The sequence below is a fragment of the Caretta caretta genome, chromosome 15 (assembly GCF_965140235.1).
Source record: "Caretta caretta isolate rCarCar2 chromosome 15, rCarCar1.hap1, whole genome shotgun sequence".
NCBI classification, from domain to species: domain Eukaryota; kingdom Metazoa; phylum Chordata; order Testudines; family Cheloniidae; genus Caretta; species Caretta caretta.
Window position 1 is genome coordinate 14,711,728 of NC_134220.1, and position 23,312 is coordinate 14,735,039.

Consider the following 23,312-nt stretch of genomic DNA (forward strand, 5'->3'; position numbering starts at 1 on the left):
CTACGCTGGGCAGTCGGACATGCTGCAGTGAGGGGCAGGGCTTAAACCCAGCTCTTCCAAGGTACTTAGGTGCCTGACTGATGGGCTAGAAGGAGGCACCTCTCTCTGCTTCCGATGAAGTGAGCAGTAGCTCACGAAAGCTTATGCTCAAATAAATTGGTTAGTCTCTAAGGTGCCACAAGTACTCCTTTTCTTTTTGCGAATACAGACTAACACGGCTGCTACTCTGAAATCTCTCTGCTTGTGTTTCTCAGCTGCGTACCCTCTCCTGGAGGGAGGCGCCTAAGCCAGGGGGATGTAGTCTCAGGGAAAATAGGAACCACATACACCCGCCCCATTATAGCCAATGCAGCTGGGATTCAAACCACTGCTCTGCCTGATTTGGAGCAGGGAGTTGAAGCCATGACCCTAAGCAGCAGGCAATTGGCTACTCTCTCAAGCTCTTCTGTTGGAGCTGGACTTTGCATAACTAGCTACAGCTGTATTGAGCCAGAGGCTACGGCAGTCCCCTGGAACATAAGAGAAGCAGGCTCAAGCCCTGCTCCAGAGCGCACAGAGTGGAGATTCACACCTGGAGCAGTGCTGACCACCCCAGCAAGAGCCCTAACCCTTACAGGCAACACCCACCCCTTTGCGCTATCTTCCCAGCCTGCTTGTTCTTGGCTGTCTTGGGGCAGTTAGGCATGCTCTGAGGGACCATCATGTATGATACGGCTTTGCAAAGCCAAGCACAATGGGGGTGCTGAGCTCGTTGGGGCTTTACATGCTATTGCAGTACCAGTGGCAGCTACGGAGCTGGAGCAAATGATCGGACAGGCAGCTGCTTCTATCTCCAAGTTCTGTGATTCTGGGGAAACTGAGGCGCAGAAGGGTGAGAGCCAACATTTTCAAACTTGAATACACACCCCTAGGCATAAAAATTCACGTAGAGCAAGGGTCTGATTTTTGCATGTGGATGTAAGGACCTACAGCTGTGCACCCATGTCTGAAAGCATTGGCCTTAGCACCCTGGCTTTCTGGAACTGCCTTGTTTGAATAATGTTACTCTTAACAAACTGAGCTCTGTTCACAGGCCCGGCTGTGTTGACACTTTCATTTTTGTCCGGGAACACGGGTGTGTTTAAATGGTCTGGGATGCTGGCTTGGCCGGGGAGGGAGCCGCAGGGATAAAAGCCAAGCTCCATCCAGCCTGTGTGATTGTTCAGGCAGAGGAATGTGGGGAATATTTCATTGCCTCCTCTCCCACCAGGCTTTGTGAGCTCTCGTCTCCTTCACATGGCCCGCTTCTGAGGGAACTGCTTTGGGTTGGGGAGCAAATAGTTCCTGCTGGAGCCAGAAGCAAAAACCTGCCCTGCTCCATGGCAGCATAAATCTGCCTCTCTATGTGACATCTCGCCCGACACGGCAACTTTGCACAAGCAGCTATGCACCCCTGTGCAAAGCTACAGTCCCGGGTGAGAGAAGCACTGATGCAGGAACCCTAAAAGGGACGGCAGCTGGGACTGGGTCGGCATTTGGGCCTCACACGATCACCAATCCCCAACAAGCTTCACATTCCTAGGCCATCTCTAGGAGGGGCCTACGCTGCCTGGAAATCAAACAAGCTTCTCCAATGCAGCTCCCTTTTGCCAAGGTCTCCTTTCACTCTGGGCCTCTCTCTGACATCCCACTCCCTCACTGTTCCCTCTGTTAGGACTCATCTCTCTTTTTCCTCCCTTCAGCAGTGCCCTTTGCCATCCATCTCCCCCACTCTGATATCCCCGTGTCTGAGCTGCATGGAGCTGGGGTGCACAAGGGCCTGACCCAGCTCTCTCCTATGTCAAAGTATAAGGGCCAGCTGTATGACAATGGCCCTGAGAACTGGACTATCCCCCCCCCTCTGTTCAGTGCTGCTAATTCCAGCAATTGCTGCTGTCAGGGCCGATCAGGCACTGAGCCAAAGACTTGGGTGATCCTATGTCCCGTTTTGGCAGGGGCAGTCCCTTCTTTAAAGGTCAGGTGGCAAGAGCAAACGGGACAAATGCACAGTTTTGCCAAAAAAGTGGGGTGTGACCCCTAGCAGGGCCTGGAGGAACATATGGAGGGGCGAGGGGGCAAGCAGCAACGCCAGCCCTGTACGGGAGGGAGGGCTTGGGAGAGCAGCTTGGGCTGGGCCAGCCCAGCACAGGTCGCAGCAGGGGGCCTCAGGCTGACCCCACAGGGGCAGGCAATGGGGGGAGAAAAAGGGGAGGGGGTGGTCTGGCCAGCCCTGCAGGCAGGAAGCAGGGAGGGCCAGGGGGAGTCCCAGACAAAGCAATGGTGAAGGTTAAGCTGGGTTCAAGGGGCGTGGCTGACACATCCCTTTCTCCCATGGGCCATTTCAGGGCAACAAAGCATTGTGCTGAACTGGCCAAAGCAGGTGGGCTCCACCTACCGTTTGAGTGGCGAGTAGAGTCCGGCGAGCAGCGCGCGCTAGGCAGTCATGACAGCGAGACCCCTTGGGGCAGGTGGTTTTCTGACTGCACGTGCCTGGAATTGACGGGGCGAGCGTCTGGGCCAGCACGGAGCAGGTGGCCTCAGCGTTGGGGGACACGCAGCACCTTGGTGAAGGCAGATAGGGAAAGGGGGACCTCACGGAGGAGCAACCATCCCCTTCCCCTCGCCCTAGGCGCCGACTCCGTGGGTGCTCCGGGGCTGGAGCACCCACGGGGAAAAATTAGTGGGTGCTCTGCACCCAGTGGCAGCCAAGCTCCCCCCCACACCTCCCCTGAGCATGCCACCGCTTCTCCGCCTACCTCCCCACGCCTTCCGCCGCCAATCAGCTGTAGCAAGTGGCGGGAGGGAGGCAATTTATTGGACTAGACATGTCTATGCTCTGCTCTAGCAGTAGGACGCTATGGAATAAATGGAGTGGGAACGGGGCACGCTTAGGGGAGGAGGCGGGGCCGGGATTTGGGGAAAGGGTAGGAATAGGGGCAGGGAGGGGGCAGAGACTTTGCGGAATGGGGGTGGGAGGGGGTGGGGTCGAGCACCCCCCGGCGCCAGTAGAAGTCGGCACCTAGGCCCCTCGCAGAGGATAGTCACTGCAACAGAGCAGACCCCTTTGGCCTGGAGAAACCTGAGAGGCTGTGAAAGGCTCCCCCCCCAGGCCAAGGAGCCATGAGGAGCTGAAGCCTGCAGCTTCGTGGCAATGACTCATGGTGCCTGGCCAGGTTTGATTCAGTCGAGGCTGCAGGCTCCACTCTGAGGGCACAGGGCTGAGGCTCGATGCAGAGGTGGGGTGTATAGGTCTCACCCCTCCAATGACAGGAGTTTTAAGCTACAGCAAAGGCTGGTTAATGCTGCAGTTTCATGGCCATGGCATGGTGCTTTCCTCCACTTGTTCCCTGCTGCCATGGTGTGTCGGCCCCTCAGGCTGGCAGGGCAGCGGGGCTGTGCCCTCCAACACAAAGGGAGGCTGTTCTGTGAGACTCCCTGTTGACTTCCATTCCTCAGAGCTCACCTCTATCCTGACTCCGCTTCCCCAGCTCAGCGAGTGAGACCTCCCATGTCATGGGCTGATCGAGGAGGCCACACAGCACTCGGCCCAGCTCAGCTCACCAGGGGTTACAGCCAAGGGCTGGTCTATTCGTGGTGAAGACACCTTAGCTGACAATGTGCTCTCAGAGTACACTCACGAATAGGGTGACTAGACAGCAAGTGTGAAAAATCGGGACGGGGTAGGGGGGGTAATAGGCACCTATATAAGGCAAAGCCCCAAAAAATCAGGACTGTCCCTGTAAGATCAGGACATCTGGTCATCCTACTCCCAAAAGTCACCGGGCAGCTGCCTCCTACCAAACGCCCTGGCTAAGAGCAAGACTCCACACCCTCAGCCTGTACTTTCCTTTCCCCATTCAGCAGAAGAGCGGCAGAGGGCTTGGAGCACAGAACTACAGTACCACAATGAGGGCCCATCCCACGCCTACTGAAGTCAGTGGAAAGACTCACGCGGACATCAGACCATCAAAGCAGAAGTTGGACCAGCTGTGTGCAATCCTGAACACACCCCTGTGTGTTGGGACAGGTCCCAACACCCACGGGTGATGCCTGGCAAGCCTAGAGATGGGTGGGTCCCTACGGCTCTGTTTACACAGCCTGGCTGCACTCGGAAGGAGCAGGACTACAGCTCAGAGCTCTCTGGACTCTGGAAAACGGGGCTGCTGACTGGGGAAACAGCTTGAGAGCCTTGACCACCCAGGCCCTCCCAGAAAGAACAGCCTGTACGTTTCTTCCCCACCCATTTCCTGGAGGCCTAGGACTGTGCTTCTTGTGGGCTGCAGAAGCATACTAACCCCCCTGTACGGGAGCAGTGGCCCTAAACAGCAGAGTCAGAGGGCTGTGCTCCAGGCTCTGTCTCTCCCCTCGCCCCAAGGGAGCACTAGAGAGGTACAGCCTGCTGCACCATGCATGATCCCAGGATCAAAGTCATCCAGCAGAAGAGTCACATTAGGATGGGCTGGACCCCAGTATGGATGAAAAAAAAAAAAAAAAAAGAATGCCGCTCAGAAAGAGCTGGAGGGGCTCAGGGCAGTAACTGGTTCCACACACTTTGGTCGTACTGGAGGGTAAATCCATTTTGGGATGAAGTAATACAGAGACTAAAATGTGCTTTGGAAACTGGCATCCCCTAACGACTCATTTTCTGATACTAGGAGATTTTCGAGACCTTGACAATCTGAATGGACCACATAAAAATGCCCTTTTAAGAGCAACAGCTGTTGCAAAAAGGATAATGCTACATAATGGAGCTTGATTGTCACGGATGGGTGACAAGGCAAAGCAAACAGGACAATTTGTGATAAGCCGGAGGAGTTATGTCCATCCTGTCTATATACATAAGACTGCCATTACAGCAATATTACCTAGAAAAGTTGTCATACACAGCTATATTTATGGCAAAGCATTTGTGTTGTCGGTATATAAAATGTGCACCTCTCCCCCCCATCCCTTACCCTTTAAAGAGAAATTAAACCGGGGGATGGGGGGGATATTTAACAAATGTTGCATTTCAGGGTGCTTTGGGGGAGGTTACATTACACACTTCAGTTACAGTAATTCAATTATAATGTACCAAACATACCCTGTATCTATCTCCACTCCCTTTGAAATCACCCTCCTCTCAGAGCACTGGAGAAATACAATGGATTATCGAAAGGCATGACTTTCACTTGGTGATCTAGGGGTTAAGTGTAATTCAAATCAAATTAAGCAAAACCTCAGGGGTGTTCAGTTTAATCCAGGCAAAACCCACGACTGGAGGCAATTTATTGGACTCGGCAGGTCTATGCTCTGCTCTAGCAGTAGGACGCTATGGAATAAATTATGTTACAGATTGAGTGGATTACTTAGGGTTTAGAAACAAGTCAAGAACTTGTGAGGAACCAGCTAAGTGACTAGTTTAGATGGTCTCTAAGAAAGTCATGGGAGTAAATTGGCGTTTTCCTAACATCCCGCGTTAACCTGAATTCACACTCACCATTTTCCTAGCTCGGAACCCTCTAGGATCTGTACCATCTTCAGTCATATGATCCATCTTTATCCTAGAAAGAAAAGGGATTATAATGGCGAAGAATATTAATCCAACCACGCCCCTTAAGTTTTCTACTGTCTTTATTCAAAGTAACTCAAGAACATGTTATTGTGCAACAGCAGACCTGGCATAGCCTATGGCTGTGGAGACATGAAGCGATAAGGTTCAGAACAATTACTACGCTATTCAAAACCTGGAAAAAGCCATGCTTGTTTCACTCCAGAATCATGTTCATTTAAAAAGACACGGGAGCAACACTACGAATTCCAAATTCCAGTTCTCTGGTACATACAGAAATGGTGACAAGCTCTTGTACTATATGGATCTCGGTGGACCTTAGAGCAACAGGAAAAGCCAGAAGTATAAGCAAAAAGAAGAGGAGTACTTGTGGCACCTTAGAGACTAACAAATTTTATGCTCAAATAAATTGGTTAGTCTCTAAGGTGCCACAAGTCCTCCTTTTCTTTTTGGTGATACAGACTAACACGGCAGCTACTCTGAAACCTAGAAGTATAAGGAGTCTAGTGGTCAGTGCTTAAAAAATTGGATATTTGGTAGAGATTGTTTATAAGGCAGGAGGTTGGATCATAATCTTCCCTTTGGCCTGAACATCTATAGCTGGGGATTTCAAAGGAGCTAAGTGAGTTAGGAGCCCAACTCCCTCTGAACATCAACAGGAGACTGGTGTCTAATGCCCTTCAGCCCCATTGAAAAAAAAATCTCTGCCTATGAATAACATCCATGAAGACTCAGTTTCTGTCATGCCAGGACACAGAGGCAGGAGGGAGGGGCAGGGGGGCGGCTTGATAGTTGGACCATATACTGAGCTCCTATGAAGGACCCATGAAGGAGTCCACGGGCAGGTTGGAAGCACGTACATACGTGCTGTCTAGGTTGGTTTGTTTTGTTTTACCTGAGATTTGAACCTGAATTCACGAGAACGGATTTGACCTGCATACACAACTCCATTAGAAAAAGGAGAACATGGCCCCCCAAACTGGACACGGACAATATAGGAGGAGGATATAGGAGCCATCAACTCAAATGGACCAGAAGATACTGAAGTGAGAACATTAGTGGACAGACGAAGGGAACATTGCCATCAGGTAACCGTCTCACTGCTACATAAATAGCAAGGCAAAGCCAGGGCGCACATGGTTAAAGCACTGATCCTTGCATAATATTCCACTGCAACAGTATTATTTCTGTTACACCAAAAGACTAGTGGAGATCTGATCAGTTTATCGGACGTGGAACGGATGCAGTGAAGGGACAGCAAAGGAGTATACACAGGGCCTGTTCCAAAGCCCCCTGAAGCCTTGAGAATGACTTTGATAAGCACAGGATGGGCCCTGTAGAGTCCAATCCTGTGATATTAATAAGAGTTATGGGTGCTCAGCATCACACAGAATCAGGCCAAGCCAAAGCAGCATATCTGTAAAGCCAGAGGTCGTAAAAGGCCGACTGTTCCTATGGATAATCTATGGTGCAGCTAACAATTTGTTTAATAAATGAATTCTCTCTGAATAATGGTCAGTCTTCCGGCTTCAGATTGTCTGGCCTCTTCCCAGCTGGGAGGTAAGTTATTAACTGAAAAATAAAACATGTTAAATGTAATTTGCAAAAAGATGCCTTTTGGACTTTCAGTTCTTTTGGCATGTCCTGGGGAATAACGGTGCCATGGGAGAAGCCCGGAGTGGAGGGAACCACGTCAAGAAGAGGCCCAAGGAAGCATGGCGTAGAAGGGGGAAAGTCACCCCTGTGGTCCAATCTGGGAGAGTAGCCCCAGGATTCTGTATGTCATCACATAAAACCTAGGAACCAAAAATGCCCTAGACTGTTTTTCCAGACCTTAAGCCAAGGCAGTTCTCAGTGGTAGTTATGCCAAAGTCCCCAGGGCTCTGGGACACGATGATCCACCATCAGAAAAGCAGCAACTAGAATCCTCTATTAACCATGTTCCCACTTGCTTTTAAAGTCCTCAGACTCAGGGGTGGCTCAGACTCAGGGATTCCAAGGGCTTCAAAAAACTCAAGACCAAAGAGCACGTAGGTCTAACCTGATTCAATAAATAGAAAGTTCGAAGGTCCTAAATGGTGTGTTATTGTCAGCTGAAAAATGGGGTGCAAGCAGGAGGTGTGGCGGAGGTATCTTACTGGGAGAGAGAGCTCATCTATATTTAGAGATATTGTATCACTCACGGTAAAGAGCAACAGGTGGAGAAAAACTCCTATGCTATGTTCTGGGCTTTTCCCAAGACAGAAGTGCAGATTTTTTCAATGCCTTTATTCTGATCTTGAGGCGACTACATGACATGTAATACACCATCCTGTTTGATTCACCCAAGTATCAAGAGAAGAGCAACACAATCACCTTTAAAAGCTCGGAAGCACAGAAGAAGCCAAATGGCATCTTTTAAGACCTTGGCCAATCTTAAATGGTTCTTATTTCCTTCACACATTCCTCTCAAAAAACAGTCAAAGGACTCGGTTTTTTTTGGAAACCGTTCCACAGCTAATTATGACATCATTCCCATGTCATCCCAAAGAACCATGGCATCACTTCCTCTCTCAGATTTGGCCTCATTCCAATGTTCGTCCATCATTAACTTTGGTGCTGGGGTTCTAGCAAGTTTGTCGCGTTTTAAATTTTTTTTTTTTAAATAGGGTTATTGCAATTTTCTTCTGTTGTTAAAAATCTGCAAAATAATGGAAAACACGGAAAAAGAGTGGTCTTCCATTGTAGCTGCAGTGCTGGAGGTCGGTAGCCAGGTTTCAGCAATATAAAGTTCAAAAGAATGAAGACAGTCTTGTGCTTTGAAAGAATACATAGTTATGTGGCCAAAAATATAATTTCATAGGAAGTGAGAGTTTCTAATGAAAGTGATACAAGGTAAAACGTGTAGCAAGAACTTCATTCAGAGGAGGTTTACCCTTCACTTCTTCCGCCTGTTTTCTAGTGATAGCCAGGAAAAGCTGGTCATCAGCTTCAATCTGTCGCTCTCCCCTTCCCCTTGAAAGTTCACGACCCAGGTCGACAGAGGGTTACACAAAGATGAGCGACAGCAGAGGACACACACAGTTCTCTTGCAGAGACTCCTGGATCCACGAGCCCTGGCACCCAGCAATGGAGGTAGCAGTCCAGAAGGTCCTGTAATTGGAAGCACAGCCAAGGAGCAGGACTGGGTTAATCTTCCATCTCGCAGAATGCTCCATGAGCAAGGGGAGCCCGTGAGTGGAGCTCCCAGCATTGCCAACCGCAGGTGTTCAAAAATCATGAGCCAACCCCCCCCCCCCCGCCCTTCCCCAAATCAGTGGCTTAAAAAGAATAAGACTGTAAAAATAAATAAGTCTAGGGTTCTTTTTAATTTGCCTTCTGGTTTTCAAGTGCATTTCAAAGTCACATTTTCAAGCTTTTCTCTGCAAAAATGAAGGCCCGAAGCGTATTTTCCTGGATGAAAGCTGGGAGCCTCATGTGATCACATGACTCCAGGTTTTGAGGAAATCACCAGATAGCAGAAGTCTCATGATTAAACTGCAAGAGCGAGCAACACTGATTCCCACACAGCGTAACCACGGGCCAGAACTGCCGCTGGGATTCAAGCTATCAAAACCCTGGGGCACGGAGCAGAATGGACAGGCTCTAGGGGACACAAGCTGCATTCAGCCTTACTTGGCTGGGGGGAGCGCTGCCTCAGTTCTCTGTAGGGAAGGTCTTTGAAGAGCCCCAACCCCATGCCCTGGGCTGCTGAGAGCAGCACAGTCCTTGCATGCTACTCAGTCTATGTCATTGTCCCTCTCTTCAAATACCCCACTGGCTCCCCGCTGCTCTCCAGGTCCAGCTTCGCTTCTTGTCCTAGTCTCCCAGCCCCTGCACAGCACTGCCCTGCCTCCAGGGGATCCCTCCTCACTTCAAAAGCCTTCCCTCTGCCTGTGTATCCTGCCTCCTGCCAGCAGCCCATCCTTTGTGTGTGGCTCGGGCATAAGCCCTGGTAGGAGGAGCTGGGGCATGCAGGGAGCACATGCCACCCCTTTGCTGGGACAGTGCGGCTGGCCATACTGCAAGGAGTCTACCACGGCCCAAACCCAGTGGGCAGGACTGGGGCAGGCGCAGGACATGGGGGATGCGTCTGATCACTCTCCCCGAAGGTGGTTTGCGATTCTGGCTTACGACTGGGGGCTTCCCAGCTGGACACAAAGTGGGGCAGGAGAGAAACCAAATAAGGACAAATTCCCTCCTCTGCGACACCGACAGTCCCTTGGGCTGAGCTGGCTGGGTAACAGCCCTGATCATCTCTCCTCAGCCACTTATCTGGCTCCCTCCAGCCCATCCCCCTGGCATTGGGCCCCGCTGCCCACACAGACCCGCCTCTCTCTCTCTCATCAGCTGGCTGCTCCACAAGTGCAGGTGGCAGGCGGCTCCCACCTGCTTAAGGCGGAAATAGACGCAGTAACTGGAAAGGGAGAGGGAGAGAATTAGCCAGGGTGCCAACACCCCTCTGCAATGGGTTTCTGTTCCCACAAGGGCAGGGGTGGCCTGTGGTGAGAAGAGAGGTTTGCATTTGCTACCCACTTCCCTAGAGACCCAGCATGCCAGCGACAGGCCCAGTGCACACTTTCCTACCCCTAGAGGACATCCCTGAAATCCCCAGACTTTAAACCAGCTGCTTGAATAACCCAACCAGGATCAGTACTCCATGGGCACCGACTCCAAGAGGCTCTCACACAAATCCTCGACTAGCAACAACTTGATGCTGAAAGCAACCTGGTAGCAGCCTTGCCACTGAATGAGAAATCCCGAGGCAGCATGGTCACCTAAATCCTACTGCCACCTCTGAACCTCACCACATGTCCCTGCCAAAGGATTTCAAGTTCAACCCTAGATGAATCACACCTGGCCACCTCTCCCATTGCTCAAGGGAGTGTGTGATGTTGCACACTATATAATTTTATAAAAATATGCTAATGAGTGTGAATATAATGTAACTGGAATATGCTTCATGCAAAAGGTCTCTCGTAAGGTATCATTACAAAGATGCATCCGATGAAGTGAGCTGTAGCTCATGAAAGCTTATGCTCAAATAAATTGGTTAGTCTCTAAGGTGCCACAAGTCCTCCTTTTCTTATTACAAAGTTTATAATCTACGGAGTGTGGTCATCCTATTTGTATGTATGTATCATTCTTGTATCTGAAACTAGAAATATGAAACAAACTCTGAGGGCCTATTGTACTTATGCAAAGTGTGGGCCATTCATGGTGGTCTGGAATCTTGATGGCTCCCATCAGCCAGGACAATTGACTGTGGATGGCTCTGTTTGCTCGCAGGCCTTCCTGTGAGTCAGGCCGGGAGGAATGAAGGCTTGGGCGTCTCACAGGACATGTGAACCATGTCACCTGGTACTGGAATCCATCTTAAACCTGGTGCTTTTAGAAGGGGGGAGAGGCAGGACCCAGAGAGACAAAAGATTCCCGCCTTGTGCTAAAGCTATATAAGGGGGTGGATCAGAACAAAGGGGGCTGCAATCATGAGAAATCCCCTAGCTACCACCTGAGCTGGAACAAGCGCTGTACCAGGGGAAAGGATTGGGCCCAGATTAGGAAGGTGTCCAGTCAGTGATAGAAGCTTATTGAAACATCTGAGGATGAGGTTTTATCTGGATTCAGTTTTCTTATTGTATTAGGCATAGGCTGGCGTGTTTTATTTTATTTTGCTTGGTAATTCACTTTGTTCGGTCTGTTACTACTTGGAACCACTTAAATCCTACTTTCTGTATTTAATAAAAATCACTTTTTACTTATTATTTAACCCAGAGTATGTATTAATATCTGGGGGGGGCAAACAGCTGTGCATCTCTCGCTATCAGTATTATAGAGGGCGAACAATTTATGAGTTTACTCTGTATAAGCTTTATACAGCGTAAAACGGATTTATTTGGGATTTGGACCCCATTGGGAGTTGGGCATCTGAGTATTAAAGACAGGAACACTTCTTAAGCCACTTTCAATTAAGCCTGCAGCCGTTAGGGGACGTGGTTCAGACCCGGGTCTGTGTTTGTAGCCGGCAAGTGTGTCTGGCACAAACAGGCAGGGTTCTGGAGTCCCAGGCTGGCAGGGAAAGCAGGGGCAGAAGTAGTCTGGGCACATCAGTTGGTAGCTCCAAGGGGATCCAACCCGTCACAGAGTGGATCCTGGCTGCTGCCCAGACCTGGCCCGCTCCTGAGTGAAGACAACTGGATTCTATAGAGGTTCTGCCCTGGGGTTGTATCTGGCATGAGCTTCCCCAGTCAGACATCCCGCAGTTATGCCTAGGATGCCGAATTACCATAAGGAGATGTTTCAGAGGAACAGCCGTGTTAGTCTGTATTCGCAAAAAGAAAAGGAGTACTTGTGGCACCTTAGAGACTAACCAATGAAGTGAGCTGTAGCTCACGAAAGCTCATGCTCAAATAAATTGGTTAGTCTCTAAGGTGCCACAAGTACTCCTTTTCTTCATAAGGAGATGCTGAAATTGCCAGCTCCCCTCTGCTGGCGAGGAGATGGCACTGCAATGGGGCACGGCCAACCCACTGCCACTATCAGTCCCATGCCAGAGGACGGGTGGCCAGGTACAGTCACCCCCAGAACAGCTGGCCAGTTGTTCTAAACTTGTGCCCCAGGCCAAAGCAACCCCTGAATTGGGGAAACACAAAAACACAAACACTAAAGCCCCTACAAGGTAGAGTTTCCTTATGTAAAATGGGTCTAGAGAGATGCCCTCGTTTAGCTACTGTCTCTATAAGTAACCGCTTCAGCAGAGATCTGCTTTGGGGCGGGCAGTGGGGGGACAACTATTAGAGATTCATCCCTCCCCATGGGATTCATAATCCACAGCCTCTTATTTGGGTTCCATCTGCTTTTGCGGTTGCCTGTTTACTCACGAATCCCAGGCAGAGCCCTCCAAGGCTGCCACGCGGCTGGCGGACCCAGTAGCCAGGCACACTCCCACCTTCTGCAGCGCCTGCATCCCAGGGAGGGAGGGGTGGGTTCTACCTGCAGCCTTCCAGGCCCGAGAAGTGCAGCCTGCCCCCTGCTGTGCCATTCAGATCCTCCAGACTCATCCACACCGCTCGCTCCTCTCCCAGCTGCTGCCTTTGGAGATGCAGTTTGGGGTTTGTATTTACTGCACGGCTCGTAACTCCCAAGCAAGGTTCAGAGTGGGAACGTGCCCCTTTAGGCTGGGCAGACACCCGATTCCTGGTTTGAGGGAGGGAAACAGGAGTAAAGGCCAGTCTTTGCCCCACGAGAATGGTCTTGGAGGGCCTGGGGAGGGCCCCAAATGTTCTGTTCAGGGGATGAGAGAGGCCAGATGGGATCTGGATGCTGCTCATCCCTCTTTCCCCAATGGCACGTCAAGGCAGAAGTCCGATCCCCTGCCCTGGGCAGGTAGCAGGATCAGTTTTGCTCTTGATGGTATCATGGCTGTCAAGAACGCTTTGCATTGTCCAGAGAAGGTGCCAGGCAGGAAGAGAGGTATGTCAGCCTCCCAGTGCATGCCGCATGGCGAGGGAAGCGGCGTGCCTAGGACAGGGGCCACTATTCAAGACACATACTGCTTTGTGCCTGGGTCTCTGTCTCGGAGGGTACAGCAACACGGCCGCTGTAGCATAAACGCTCACCAGAGCAATGGGAGGGGTTCTTCCCTCCCTGTCGTAAATCCACCTCCCCGAGAGGCAGCAGCTTAGTTGACGGAAGAATCCTTCCATCGGCCAAGGGGTTGGCTTAATTACATTGCACAGGGCGTGAACTTTTTCACAGCCCCAAGTGATGTAGTTAAGCCGACCTAATTGTCCACTGTTGATCAGCCCAGGATAAGTGGTGATAGATGGATGTGAGAACTGAACAAGCCCACAAGCAGTAGAGGGGTTTCTGGACGAAGCTGGACACCAAAGCCTGAAGGGGAGTATGGAGATCAAGCCTGAGGAGCGCAGACAAGCTGATGGAAGTGATGCTGAACAAGAGACTCAGGGCTTCCTTGCAGTCAGGACTACGCAGGTAGATGCTGCCAAGACAAGCCAGAGAGCATGGGCAGAATGGGCATGGAGGGCTGAAAACGGAGGGCTTCTTTTCACACCAGTCCCGGAGACGAAGCCAGTGATGGAAGGGGGAGGCACTCAACTGGAGCGGTCCCTCTGCCCAAGAAACTGGATATGCATGCTGGTGACAGCAGGGAGCCAATGGGTTATGAATCCCAAATGTACCCCAGGTATTTTAAATGTGGAAGATGAAAAATGCTGGCCACCTCCCCGCCCCACCTACCTGGCCCAGCCGCCATTTGCCGAAAGGACATGCTGCCTGCTGCAGGGCCACAGGGAAGAGGCAGACTAGCATGCAGGAGAGTTAGGAGCACTGGCTGGGAGATTGGCTGGCTCCCCTGACTTTCCTACTCCCCCTGCAAGCAGGAAATCATCCCAGTCGGCCCCCGAGGAGCGGGGGACACATTCTGATCAGCAGGGCCTTGCCCAACCGGCCAGGTGACCCCATCCCCACATTGCACAGCACACGGAACCTCCACAACATGCTCTTGTCCAGACATTTCTCCTCCCCTGGAAGTACGATGACCCCAGGTAGAGACACAAGCTAGAGAAGCTGCTCCAGGTGCCCCTTGCAGGCTGGCTCCCTGGCACTCCCCATGTTGAGGAGGAGGGAAGGGATGCAGGCAGAGAGGCTACACACTTCAAAGCAAAGCTACCTGCACCGCGGGGGAGATCGCGGGGCCTGTGCTTTCCCAAAGGCAGGGGGAGGGGAAGCTCTGATCAGAAGCAATCCCCCTAAGTCAGCCAGTGTATTCTGGCTGCTTTACAGCTGTTAGCTTGCCAAGCCTCCTCCTCCTCTCCAAGGGGCCTTCAGAGTTTTGTTCCCTGCCTCCCCACTTCTGTGTGAAGAGGTGATTAAGGCTCAGATAAACTCAGCTGCTGGGGATGACCAGGAAAGTAACAGAACGCAGACAAGCCACTGCAGCAGGGAATGAGAGAAGCAGCTGAGGGGCAGAACGATGGCAAAATGTTTATGACAGCTCCACTCACAGGGGCAGCCCAAGCACCCATGTACACAGAGCTGCTGGGTTTCTGGGGGTCAGCACCTGGCGTGTTCTCCCCGCACCCCCTCCCTTCAAAGCACACCAGCGGCCCCAGCTGCAAGGAAAGTGCCAGGAGATTCTGCAGGTAAAAACATCGGAGACGCGCACACCGGCGAGGCGGCCAAAGCGACAGCTGCCGCTGCCTAGGCCTGGCTGCAACAGGGAAGCAGCAGCCCCGCCCTGCTGCTGCTGAAGGTTTCAAACACTCGTCCAAGGGAATTTCCAGGAAGGAGACCGTGCAGCAACACAGCTCCCATGGCGGGGACGGAGCATGGAGGACAGCAAGGTGGTTTTCACTGCACGGGGATTGGGAAACTGCTCCCCAAAAATGACCATTCTGAATGTAATGGTCTTCCCCCAGATTTCAAAGGAGCTTTGTTGTGAAGGTGTTTTTGCACATTTAAACCAATTCTGACATCTCCAATCAAAACGCAAACGCCTCTGTTCTCTTGGGCTTGGAAGCGTGGCTCACAGAGCGACCTGCGGGGTGTGAACCATTCCGCGCTGGGAGCTCCCGCTGGGGTGAAACCAAAGCGAAACAAAAAGAAAAGGAGTACTTGTGGCACCTTAGAGACTAACCAATTTATTTGAGCATGAGCTTTCGTGAGCTACAGCTCACTTCATCAGATGTTTACCGTGGAAACTGCAGCAGACTTTATATACACACAGAAATCATGAAACAATACCTCCTCCCACCCCACTGTCCTGCTGGCAATAGCTTATCTAAAGTGATCAACAGGTGGGCCATTTCCAGCACAAATCCAGGTTTTCTCACCCTCCACCCCCCCACACAAATTCACTCTCCTGCTGGTGCTAGCCCATCCAAAGTGACAACTCTTTACATAATCAAGTCGGGCCATTTCCTGCACAGATCCAGGCTTTCTCACATCCCCCCCACCCCCATACACACACAAACTCACTCTCCTGCTGGTAATAGCTCATCTAAACTGACCATTCTCCAGGTTTAAATCCAAGTTAAACCAGAACATCTGGGGGGGGGGGGGGGGGTAGGAAAAAACAAGAGGAAACAGGCTACCTTGCATAATGACTTAGCCACTCCCAGTCTCTATTTAAGCCTAAATTAATAGTATCCAATTTGCAAATGAATTCCAATTCAGCAGTTTCTCGCTGGAGTCTGGATTTGAAGTTTTTTTGTTTTAAGATAGCGACCTTCATGTCTGTGATTGCGTGACCAGAGAGATTGAAGTGTTCTCCGACTGGTTTATGAATGTTATAATTCTTGACATCTGATTTGTGTCCATTTATTCTTTTACGTAGAGACTGTCCAGTTTGACCAATGTACATGGCAGAGGGGCATTGCTGGCACATGATGGCATATATCACATTGGTGGATGTGCAGGTGAACGAGCCTCTGATAGTGTGGCTGATGTTATTAGGCCCTGTGATGGTGTCCCCTGAATAGATATGTGGGCACAATTGGCAACGGGCTTTGTTGCAAGGATAAGTTCCTGGGTTAGTGGTTCTGTTGTGTGGTATGTGGTTGTTGGTGAGTATTTGCTTCAGGTTGCGGGGCTGTCTGTAGGCAAGGACTGGCCTGTCTCCCAAGACTTGTGAGAGTGTTGGGTCATCCTTTAGGATAGGTTGTAGATCCTTAATAATGCGTTGGAGGGGTTTTAGTTGGGGGCTGAAGGTGACGGCTAGTGGCGTTCTGTTATTTTCTTTGTTAGGCCTGTCCTGTAGTAGGTAACTTCTGGGAACTCTTCTGGCTCTATCAATCTGTTTCTTTACTTCTGCAGGTGGGTATTGTAGTTGTAAGAAAGCTTGACAGAGATCTTGTAGGTGTTTGTCTCTGTCTGAGGGGTTGGAGCAAATGCGGTTGTATCGCAGAGCTTGGCTGTAGACGATGGATCGTGTGGTGTGGTCAGGGTGAAAGCTGGAGGCATGCAGGTAGGAATAGCGGTCAGTAGGTTTCCGGTATAGGGTGGTGTTTATGTGGCCATTGTTTATTAGCACTGTAGTGTCCAGGAAGTGGATCTCTTGTGTGGACTGGACCAGGCTGAGGTTGGTGGTGGGATGGAAATTGTTGAAATCATGGTGGAATTCCTCAAGGGCTTCTTTTCCATGGGTCCAGATGATGAAGATGTCATCAATATAGCGCAAGTAGAGTAGGGGCTTTAGGGGACGAGAGCTGAGGAAGCGTTGTTCTAAATCAGCCATAAAAATGTTGGCATACTGTGGGGCCATGCGGGTACCCATAGCAGTGCCGCTGATCTGAAGGTATACATTGTCCCCAAATGTGAAATAGTTATGGGTAAGGACAAAGTCACAAAGTTCAGCCACCTTTAAGAAGTATTGAAACTGCAACTGCCCCAGTGAGCGATAGGGTAGCGCAGATGGGGTGCGACAACTGCTGCATTGGTCGCGTGACGGGAGCGAAGGCCAAGGGAGGAGGTGCACGAGGGTCCTGCTGTTTTCCAGGCCTGTTGCTCCAAGCTACAGCTTTGATTGCATCCCTTAATTAGCCCAAAGCCGCTAGTTGGCACAGAGCTGTGAGAACTCGGCAGCCAGACAGTCAGCAGAACAGCAGCAAGAGGCACCGCTGCCCTCCGCCCTCCCACCCCGACATTTCCACACTGGGCCCTGGGGCTACCGTGCCGCTCCTCCAAGAAATGCCCCAACTCCCGTCCAAGCCACGCCCCAGCCACTACCATACTTCCCCCTTACGAACTCCTAGGTCCACCTTGGAAAATGGCCGGGCCTAGTTCCTTCTTTGTGGCTGGAGCAGACAGACACCCATACGGCCTCTACGCTGCCTCCTTATGGGCCGGTTCCTAGGACGGCACACAAGCACGTGTTCGGATTGCCACTGCGGGTACGTCTGCATGCAGCTGGCAACGTGCTGCCCAGCCCAGGTAGACACACGCTAGCTCGGCTCGAGCTATAGCTAGGAGGAGCATGGGCGAGCAGGGGCTCGGGCTAGCTGCCTGAATACATGCCAGGGGGGACTGTACTTAGACAGCTAGACCAAGCCACTGGCCACGCTTCCCCTGGCTACGCTGCTCACGAGCTAGACCAGAGCTAGTGCGTCTGCCCACCCATGCTGGAAAACATTCTCCCAGCCACAGGGTAAGCACGCTGGGATTGGTTCAGCCCTCGTGTAAAGACACAGCTCAGCCCGCCTACTCTTCCTCTTACTGGTCTCACGCTTTCCCCTATTTCCATACTTCTGACTGAGATGCGCCGGAGTTTGTGGCCGGAGAGCGGGGGGCTTGTTCTAAACTTCAGGAGGAGGCTGGAAGAAGGCCTGGCCATGAGAGTGGAAAAGGGGTGGAGCGGGGCTGGTTAGCATGGGAAAGAAGAGGCCGGACAGGATGAAATAAAAGCAGAGATGGGGATTTGGGTGCCCAGGATTGAAGGGCGAAGGACTCCAAACAGCTGGATACACAAAAGTCACGTGTGTCTCGTTTCAGGCCGGCAGCCTCCTCGGTAGGTGCAGACCCGCCCCACTCCCCACACCTGTCACCTCTGCATCCTGCCGGAACGGCCTTCTGTTCTCATTCCCTCGGTTCATGTAACCGGTTGCCGCACAGCCATCTCCTCCTCCAGGTGACGCTGAAACCCTTCTGAGCACCTCACGCCAATCGGACCCTGCAAGCTGTGCCGAGCCCCCCTCGTGTAATGATCCCAGCCCTCTGCCCCTCGCCCTGCACACACTTCACAAACCCAACTAGCCCTAGCCCAGCGTGGCTTGTCACAAGGGGATTTACAGCCCGGGGCCTAGTTAATCAGCTACCCTGCGACTTATCAGTTACAAGGGGGAGGCTTACCGCTAACTAGGAAAATCCTAGACATAGATAAAAGAAAAGAGATGAAAAAGCCCACTAAGATAATTTGGCCCATCTTGCTTCCTATGCAAGATACAGTCCCCCAAGAGAGCGCATCGGACAATAAACTGACCACACCAGCTCTAAAGAGGAACTTAAGCCTTTTGATTAAAGGGATTCACCTGCAAATCCACCAGGGTGCATCTCTCAGTAGTTGAGCAGTTTGAAACCACTCTCTGAGCCAGACACTCAGCTGGTGTAAATCAGCATAGCTTGACTGAAGCAAGACCAATGACATCAGGTGGTCATCTGGTCTGGTGTGTCCCCTTGCATTCTCGGTGGAGATGGTGCATGAAGTCATCTCCTTGATCCAGTCTGCACTGGAGCTGGTTTGAATGCAGGGGTCCCAGGGCCCGCCTCACCCCTGCACTCCAGAAGTCAGGTCTATGCGGTTTGGGACACTCCGCTCTAGCCCCAAGAATGTTTTCCATGTGTCATGGCATGCTCAGCGTGGGCACGGTCAGAAGCCTGGCATGCAAATGATGCATTTCAGACCCACCGTGTGTAACACAGTCCCCGAGGCAGCGGTTCAGCATTTCCTAATTAACAGCAGATGGGAACAACATTGGAAACAATGATTTTTCATCAGTGTGATGGGTTTGTGACTGTGCTTCTCACCCAGGCCTTTCAGAGGCCTTCAGAAGGGGCATTTGCAGCTCACATGCTGCGACAGTACTAGACAGCTGTCTACATTCATTGGCCACCACCACGGAGAATGCGGAGATACACAAATAAGTCTCGCTAGTTAAATGTTTTTTTTTCTCCTGTGTGTGAGCTCCCTGTGCTTCTGGAAGTAAAAGAGGATCATGCCAATTAGAACCAAGCATAAACCCCGATCCTGCAATGCGGAATGGAGCAATATCATAGCAGCAGATACTAGCCAGCTTCTCCCACATGACTCTGCCCAGGCACCTTCCCCCAGATCAGACCCCCATTACTACAGTTCTCTCCTCTCCCTGCCACAAAGCCCTGCTAGTCAGTTGCAGATGAGCAAATCTTACAGAGCAGATAAATTAACCGGACAAATTTAATCTCTTTCTCCTGGAACATTTACAAGCAGGTCATGGTCTATTCGAGATCCGAAATGACTTGACAAATGTTTGTACATCTTGTTTTAGCACTCTGGATTGATCGCGAACACTCCTCTGGGCTGGTCGCTATTCGCTCTTTAGTTTCGACTGGTCAGACAGATCACATGGCTCAGTTTCCATGCGCGGACTGAAAGGGCGACTGCCAGTGCAAATTCTAGCGCTTGCATAGTTAACGTGCGGTTTCCGGATAGACTCGCATCAAAGCCTGGTAGCAGCACTGTGCACTCAGTGCCATGGCTGATGGAATGGCGTGATCATCGGAAACGGCCACAAGGACACGTGGGGGAGTCACGGGCTCGCCTGCTTCCAAACACGGGTGGCTCTGGCTATGCTGGTAATTCTATAGATTTAATCAAATGCGCCACAAGCTACTGTCAGAATTTAACACACAGCCCCCTCCCTGCCAAGGAGGGCCAGCAAGGTAGCCGTGGCAGCAAGACGAGAGGTGAGGGGCAAGCAAGCTTGGTAGGGACGGTGCGGAAAGTCCCTAGCAGCCCATGGTACGGCAGAGCCCAGCGAGGCTGAAGGGACAGGGCTTTGCTTCAGTGCTGGAGCCGGATTCCTGAGGAGACAACACAGAGCCCCTGTAGCTGCCAGGGGGCTGGGTGAGGAGAAGCCAAGCTGAAGGGCGACGCTCGGTGGGGAGCAGGGTCTTGTCCACCTTCGTTCTTAACTCTACCAGGCTCTCCCAGCTTCTGCCTTTCCACACCTCTGCAGCCGGCAATCAGAACGCAACTGGAAATGAACCAACGCTAGGAAACGTCCCGGGAGGGCCAGTCCCGCCCTGGCAGGGAAAGGGACTTGACGCCCAACACATCTTTCCACCGCTCTCAGAGGACTCCTGGGAGCTGGTTTCTTTAGCCAGGAGGCAAGTCTGCTTGATGCCCTTCCGTTGCCCAGCATTAGCCTTGCCCTAGGACCAGATCAAAGGAGAGTCCAGGGAGCTACGAGGGTCACAGCACCGAGGCACCCACTGAAACACGTCTGCACGGACTTCCAGCAAGCTGCACACGTTCTCCGGAGCATGCGGCATCCTGTACCCAGCACACACTAACCCAAGGTCCTTCGAAGGAGGAACAATTCAGGTAGCCAGGAGACAGCCACAGTCCTAGCACTCCTGGGGTCCCCAGCCAGGACACAGCAGTCATACCACACATGGGGCTTGAGGTGGGGCCGCTGGCACGACCCACTTTGGTGCCATGGAAGGGTTTTTATTTAGGGGGTGGGACCCACAGGCCAGCCCTGGCTGGCCGCCAATCTTTCTGGAGCAAAGACACCCTATGAAGAAGTGTCTAAGAGCCAACAGGAAGAAGGGGAAGAACTTCTCTTCCCCGGACTGTGAGCTTCTTCCAGCCCAGCTGCCCCAATGCCCGTGAACACGGCTGTATGAGGTCCCTGCACTGGGATAAACCTCGGTGAGGGTTGAGTCTCACCCCCAAACAGACCTTGCTTCAGGCCCACCTCTCCTGAGACCGGAACACTCTTCGGGGAGGTTCAGATTCAGAACTGGCCCCTGCATCTGGCCCCTTTCTACATACCAGGCTGATCCCAAACCCTGGCTATAAACACCCCAAATCTTTGGCTGGTTCACATCCAAACCTGGAGACTTGGGCCTGTCTCTAACCAATAAACAATTACAGCTGAGGTTTGCAGGGTCTTTTATGCAAAAACACTTCCTGACGTGTCACAAAAAAGATCCCAGTGGCAGATGAGGCTTCAGATCTTCTTCCGCCGGCTAAGAAACTCCCCTGATCATCCCCCAGGGGCTCCACATTCCCACTCAGCCATTCTCCTCCTCCCCCATAAAAGCTTTCCCCAATTGTTTCCAGCTTTCCTTCTACCCTGGCCAGCCGTTCCCCCATTTCCGACTCCCAGATCTGTCTCCTGGGCTGGCACCGGAGAGAACCTCCCTGGCAGAGGGCAGCACACCTCGCTACAGCGCTGCAACAGAGGGGGCCGAGAACACAGTCATTGGGCGTGAGGCGATTTGTAAATAAAGAGGGGTTTTGTTCCCTGTGCTGTTTCCAGCCCTGAGGGCTCAGCGCCATTCAAAAAGGACCCGCTAGTTTGCTTTTATTCATTCATTCCAGACAGCCTCTTCTCTCTCGACCAGCTGGAGGAGCAGCAAGGGAGAAAGGGGACCTGAGCAGGGCCCCAGCTATGAATAGCTCTGTCAGGAGTATAATCTGAGCTCTGCCGGGCTATTGTTATAACTGGGCTTTTCTTCAGTACCCAGCAAGGCAGTGTGAACTGACCACAGCACTGGAAGCCAGGGATGCTAGGCTTCTGCTCCCAGCTCGGACACAGACTCCCTGTGTGTCCTTGGTGAACTCGTTTAGCAGTGCCTCGGTTTCCCGCTCTGGATGAGGAGGATAACAGGGTGCTGGGAGAATTAATTAACATATGTACAGTGCTTTGCAGACGAGGATGTCATATAATTACAAGCACAACACATTATTAACCCCCAGGGCGGAACCCCCAATGCCAACAAAATGTATCTGTTAATAACAACTCTTACCTAGCACTCCACACAGGAGCATCATTAGCCCGATTTTACAGATGGGGAACTCGGTCAGAGAGCAGAAGTGACTCATCGAAGGTCACACAGCAGACCAGTGGCAGAGCTGGGAGTAGGACACAGGCCTCCTGAGTCCTAATATAGAGAACTTGCCACTAGGCCACAGCACCTCCCGATTATTAATGGGGATCATGAAACAGAACAAGTTATGCCTCGAGCAGCATCTAGGGAAAGGAGATGGGGGGCTGCCAGGATTTCTCCAAGAGCCCCAAGCTGACAATTTCTGTAGCAGTGCAATGGACGGCAGTCAGCACTGCTCCACAACACCGATAATTCCCTTTCTACGGAGCCTTTCCTCCAAGGATCACAAAGCGCCTTACAAACGCTGAATTAACTAGGTCTCATCACACTGCTGAGAGGCTGGAGAGTAACACTATCCCCATTACACAGATGGGGAAATGGAGGCATGCGTGAGGAAAGGGACCTGCCCAAAGTGTCACGGTGAATCAGTGGCAGAGTCCAGAATAGAGCCCAGGAATTTCGACACCTAGTCCTCTGCTCTAACCCCTAGATAGCATTGCTTCTCTGTTTAGATATGGCGTTAAGTCACCACGTCACGGACAGAAACTGAAGAAAAAGCCAAAGAGCGACTGACACAGGAAATGGTTTCCAGGTTTTGTCTTCGCCATCCTCCAGCAGAACATGGAATTCTCTCCGGGGTTTCTTTCCCTTCATGGCAGCTTCAGCAGCTCCATCCATCCAGGCTGAGAGCCCCTGTGCACACCTGCCGCTCAGGCCTCTGGTGGTGCCGATCCCCTGGGGAAGCGCATTACACACACTCTTCCCTGCACCTCCTGTCTGCAGACCAGACCGAGAGGACCCTTTGGAGCAATGCAGCAAAGATCGGTCTCCTTGCGCTGGCTGCGTGAGCATAGCCTGCCAGCTATGCCAAGCGTGGCCCAAACCACGATGCAAATCAATGCGGAGCTTAGTAAATGCATCACCTTGCAAACGGGGGTGGGGGGAGAGACAATCTGCTCTGTGTTGCCAAGTCAATGGAGTGTGTGCTCTCCAATGGCAACCAGGCATGGCCCGGATCCAGTGGCAAGTAATTCTCCTCTCAATATAATCTTTCACTAAAAGTCCAAGCTCCATTAGATAGGGCCGGGGCTGGTGGCAGAGAGGAAAGCCC

General features: G+C 51.7%; 1 pseudogene; it reads right to left on the reverse strand.

Moving 5' to 3' along the window:
• LOC125623054 (somatomedin-B and thrombospondin type-1 domain-containing protein-like) overlaps positions 1 to 23,312 on the reverse strand; it is a 60,839-nt pseudogene that overhangs the window by 26,643 nt on the left and 10,884 nt on the right.